We start from the raw sequence: 6172 nt of genomic DNA, 5'->3' as shown, positions 1-6172 counted from the left end.
TGTTTAAAATATCAATAAAATACCATTCTTAAGTTGAATAAACTATTCAGTACATCAAGACAGTTTCTATATAAGTATTCTCTTTTTCAGTATATTTGTATTTCTCTTCATCTTCTACAAATTCAAGACTTATTTATTGATAAAAAAGGAGAAAAGCAAACATTCCTTCCAATTAAATGAACTAGGAACCTGGGAACCCCGTTTTGAATTTATTTCCCAAGATCAATTCTTTCTTTTTCTATTTTGTAGTTCTAGAGATTGAATCCAGAGGAACTCTACCTCTGAGCTACACCCCCGGCATTTTGTTTTTGAAAGAGCGTCTTGCTAGGTTGCTGGAGACTCACTAAATTGCTGGTCTTGAACCTGCGATCCTCCTGTGTCAGTCTTCTAAGTACTGGATTATAGACACGTACCACCACGCTCAGCCCATGATCAATTATCTTAATTATACTCTTACTAGCATCAACTTAACCTTAGGGTTATAATAACTTTGCTGAAGTGAGTAAATAAGTACCATTCCTTTGAAGCGGGAAAGTTTAAAAGCATTAGGAATCATGTTCTTAAGCAAGTTTATACTGTCCAACAGAACTTTCTTCAATCATAGAAATTTTCTGTAACTGTGTTAATATGATAGTCACTTGTCATGTCTGACTACTAAGCACTACAAATATGATTATCTTAATTTTTTTTGCAGTACTAGGGTTTGAATGAACCCATAGGCATTCTACCTCTAAGCTACACCCCCAACCTTATTTTTTATTCTTTTTATTTTGAAATAGGGTCTTGCTAAGTTGCTAAGGCCGGCTGTAAACCCTGATCCCTCTGTCTCAGCCTCCCAAGTACTAGGATTACAAGCGTGTACCACCACACTTGGCTAGCTTAAGTATTTGCTGGCTTTTTTTTTTTTTTTTGATACTGGTTCCTGAGCCCAGGGTCTTGCACATGCCATGAAAGCATCCAATCATTACATTCCTAACCCTTTTTAAAAATTTTATTTTTGAGATAATGTCTCACTGAATTGTCTAGGCTGGCCTCAAACTCTACTGACGCAGCTTCCTGAGTAGCTGGGATTACCTGTGTGTGTAACTAACTATACCTGACTAAATTTTGACTAATTACTCACTTCTAAATAATTTTAAAACAAATATCCATATATGGATAACATACTACATTATACAAATTTATAGTACAAAACCATACTAAAAGGTCTATTCTCCAACTTTCGTATATCTAGCTCTGCTGTAGGTTAGTTATATGCCTTGGAAAAATCATTTGTGTGTGTGTGCTGATAGTGGTGGTGGGATGTCTTTGTTTCCCATCTATGCAACAAAAGACTTGGTTTAGAGCATTTTTTCCCACACCTCAGTCATTCCTGTACCACCTGTACCATTATTTAATATTTAATATTTTCTTTCAAACTGACCGATTTTTAAAACTTGAAAATAAACTTTAATTTCATCATGAGTTCAATAAATTAGATTTGTGTTATACTTTTCTAACACGCACTAAAATAATTATTAAAAGAGCTTATGTTTTATGGAAAATCACCCCTTTCGTGACCATCAGTGCTTTGGGAAACTAAATTAAGTGAAAATTGGAGGCTCTTCATTTTCTATAAAGTTTACCTAAGTATTGAAATGGAATCTTTGAAAAGATAAGTATTCTAACAGTTCAAGCACATACTAAAATAGGTATAGTTAGAAATAATATTTAAACAATAAGGGCCATGTATAAGTATTTAAGTGTCAGTTTCTAACATAGGCCGGCAAGAGGTAAAATTTGGATTCAAAATGATGTTATAATTTGGATCTGGAATATCCCTAAAAAAACTCATAGAAAAAGAAGGAGGCTTGGTCCCCAGTACACAAGGTTCAGAGGTGGGGCTTTCAGGAAATAATTGGATCACGAGGATCTAATCGCATCAATGGATTAATCCGTTGATGGAGTCATAATATGAATGAACTACTGGGAGGCAGTGGAAACAGAGAAGGTGGGACATAGTTGAAAGGAGCAGATCATTGGGGATTTGCCCTTGTTCCTGGCCCCTTCTTGTCGCATTCTGCTTTCTAGCAGCCTCAAGGTGAGCAGCTCTGCTTCACCACACCCTCTCCACAGGATGCTCTCCCTTACCATAGGCCCACAGCATCAGAACCAGCCGACTATGGACTGCAACCTCTGAAACCATGAGCCAAAATCAATCCTACCTGTAAGCTGCATTTCTCAGCTATTTTGTCATAGGTATGAAAAGCTGGCTGACATACATAAACATATTTACAGTCCTCACTATAACTGGTATCTGTAAAACCAAGCTATCAGTCAAAAGTAGTGACACATGCTTGTAATCCCAGTATTAGAGAGGCTCAGACATGAGAATCACAGATTAGAAGCCAGCCGTAGCAACTTAGTGAGGCTCTCAGTGACTTAGCAAGATCCTGTTTCAAAATAAAAAATAAGACAGGGCTGGAAGTATAGCTCAGACATAGAAGAAGCACCAAAACCAAACAAATAAAAACCTCCTAGATCACCAGGTTCTCAGAGGGCAAAGATATGGCTCACTCATCTCTACTCTTAATTTCAGATATAGAGCCTGGCACACTCATAATAAAGATATATTAAATCATTTAACTCAAACATAAATAATCCCTTCATTTTTGGTCTTGCAAAAGTTTCAGTCAGGAATTCCAAAGGCTCATATAATTTAGAAGACGAGTACCTCCAGTTTGGTCGTTTCCTTTCTCTAATCTTAGCTCAAGCCAATTATTTACCTTCTTCTCTCCTCCACTCAGATTGCCAAGTGCTCCTAGACTGAGCATAGTCTCAAGGCGGACTCCATTCAGAAATCAAGGTGTATAACATGTCTGGTGTGTAGTGCTGTCTCAGCAATTCTTTTATTCCTCTTTCTACTTTGCTCCTTTAGAAACTCATCTTTACACAATATCAGGTAAATCTTTGCACAAACTCCACCAGTTACACAAGTAACCTACAAAACCCTAAATGCCTCTGGCTTCTACTTACTGCTCTGGTCTTTTGGAAAACCATTTTTCCTGTTGAATTCTAGCTATACCGCCCTTCTTTTCACTTCCTATTATCTACTCTTCTCTCCCATCACTATGCCTTTCCAAATGTTGTTCCTACTGTTTGGAGAACTCTTCCCTCCTTTCTTGGCCAAGTTAACATGTGCTCAACTTTTACATGTATCAACCACTATCCCCTCCCTGGACGATCTTTTTGAGCAGTAATCTATTTAAATTACCTATTTCTGTCTCTTCTAGATTATAAGTTTTGTAAAATCCATCTAGAAAACACAAAATATCTTTTTGTTTTCATTGCACTTCTAGTATCCAGCACAGTGGTAAGCACTTAATAATTTGTTAAGTGATTTTTTGTTTTGTACTGGGGATGGAACCCTGGGGCATTCAACCTCCAAGCTAGACTTTCAGCCTTTTATTTACTTTTTATTGAAACAAGGTTTCACTAAGTTGCTGAGGCTGGCCTCCAACCTAAAATTCTCCTGTCCCAGCCTCCCAAATACTAGGATTAGAGGCATGTGTCACCACACCCAGATAATTACATGTTAAGTGAACACATGTGTTGACCGGCCCCTCTAACACTTCTCATAAATTCTTCTCATTGTTTGTGGGATTAAAGATGTTTTGGCTCTTATCTAAGATCTCTCACCTTACTGCATAGAAAAAGGGTCAGCTATGTAGTTTGCAAGCTTGATGCAAAACAAAAATACTGGGTCCCCTTATAAAAAATTATTAAAAATTTCAAGATGGTGACAGCAGAGCTTTAAACTTAAGTGCTATTCAAGCAAAATGTTGGGTCCCATGATACTAAACAGGATGCACATTATGAAGATGGCACAGTAAGAAGAAGTGCATCTGTAACTACGCTATTATGAAATCTAATACACACTATAGATAGATCCTTGCACATGAACCCATATGCTAAAAATCTGGTGGAAAGCAAAGAAAGCAACCTGGACTTGGAAATTGGAAACTCTTCAGCTACTCACTAGTCCTGACTGTAACAGTTCCCTCAATAATCTAAGACCTTAAAATAGAAACTATCTTATTTCCATTTTTTAAGGGTTGTGACAACCAAGTGAAATGAGCTCTTTGGCTTCACACAGATGTTAATTATTATTATTATTTGTAAGCTCTGCAAGTTTATGTTTTCAAATGCTGGAGACACTGAAGCAATCAGATGTAGAGGGATGGGGTTTTCAATAATGACCTTCATTTTATACTTAGGTTCTCACCTTCAGATCAACAAGTGATCACTTCCCTTGAGTGGTTTCTCAGCAAAGGAAAGCCATATTGGGTCTGTGCTTACCGCCAGAAGATCTGTAACAGCACTGTCCAACAGAAATTCAAAAAGAGCTATTTCATTTAAAATTCTCCAGCAGCCACATTTAAAAAGTAAAAGGAAACAGAGGGAGTTATATTTAAAATATATTTTATGTACCCCAACATAAAAAATTATCCTTCAACATATAATCAATATAAAAAGTATTACTGGGAACTTTTACATTTTTTTTGCATGTGTCAACTCTTGGAAATCCAATATGCAGTTTACACTTAGAGCACATTTCAAACTCACGTCGCTATTGGACAGAGAAGCCCAATACACTATAATACCAAGTATACGATCACATGCTTTTCTGTTGCTGTATTCTACTTTTTACACCATGCCAAATTACTGTATTACGAGAGCAGATTCAAAAAATTTCCAGTATTGTCATCTTCAAGAAGATGCACGGCACATAAGCACATATCCCTTAAAAACAGAGATATGCCAAAGGCCTGCAAAGCAGCCAATTGCTAAGCAATTTAGCAACGCAGAGGGGCTTTATTCATCCGAAGGAATGTTCACTACTCCTTATCCGAAGAGCCCGGAGCTCCCCGGGCTCGGGGCCCTTCCAGAGGTGTGTAACAGGGGCGACAGGGGCAGCGAGCAGCTATCCCGGGTGAGCCGGGCACCCGCGGCGACGGCCGCGCTCCTGACACCGGGGGCTGGGACGCGGCTCCGCGCCGACCCGGCGGGCGGAGGCTGCAGCGCGGCCCGGGCGGCCCCGGAGTCCCGCCGAGGCCCCGAGCTCGTCCCGCCGCGCGCAGGGCGACCGGGGCGGGGAGCTGCGCCCGCGCCCGCCGCCGGGGCCTGGAGCCCGGCCGCCGCCCTCGCCGCGGCCCCGCGCGGGGACCGAGCCGCGGCCGGCCGCACTCACCGACCTGGTGGCGGCGCCGCAACGCACTACGCTTCCGGCGGACACCGCCCCTCCCGCCGCAGCCGGGACGCCGGCAAGATGGCGGCCGCAACGCGGCCCGTGACCGGGGCCACCGCGCGGGGCCCGCGACCCCACTCGGCGCCGCCGCCTCGCCAGCGAGCAGACTGCCCCGCCCCGGCTCGCCGGAGAGGGGCGGGGCCGCGCACGAGACGCCCCGCCCACCACAAACCACGCCCGCCCACCGGCAGTCCCCGCCCAGCGAGCCGCAGGCCACGCCCCTGGGCCGTCAGAGAGCTGGGAACTTGGCTGGATGGTTCCCTGAGACCCGGTGTCTTCTGCAAGCACACTCACACGCTTTTTTTTTTTTTTCTCTCTCATTTGATGAATGTTAAATTCTACTAAAAATGATTGTGGGAAGTGTATGTAAAGCATTCTTGAGCAGCCAGCAGCATGTTGGGATGCTGGGGATACAGGTGTGGAGTTAAATGGCATGGTTCCTGTAGGAAACAGGCTACTGGAGAGGTGGCTTGTTGAGGCTAATACAGTACTATGCTGGAGAGATGTAGGCTCAGTGTGGGTGGGTGGTCAGCTAAGCCTCATTGAGGACCACTAGGTGAGGCAAGAAGGATGAATATGAGATCAGTTTTGAAAAGGCTTCAGGCTGGAGGGGTTTGGAAGAGAAGAGCCTTCTAAGCGTTGAGGAAGAGCGGGTGCTGGGGCAGGAGGGAGAGTTGGGCAGTAGCTACAGAAGTTGCCCCACTTATCTGTGGTTTTGCTTCTCAGGGTTTCAGTTATACTCCACCTCAAAGAGAGGTTTGAAAATATTTAGTGGAAAATTCCAGATGTAAACAATAAGCTTCAATTTTAATTTCTGAGTAGTGTGATGAAATCTTTCAGGTTCTACCCTTTATCCCTTTGTCCAGCTGACCTATGCTATATATC

Source organism: Muscardinus avellanarius (assembly GCF_963383645.1).
Source record: "Muscardinus avellanarius genome assembly, chromosome: 9".
Lineage (NCBI taxonomy): Eukaryota > Metazoa > Chordata > Mammalia > Rodentia > Gliridae > Muscardinus > Muscardinus avellanarius.
This window is presented reverse-complemented; position numbering follows the sequence as displayed.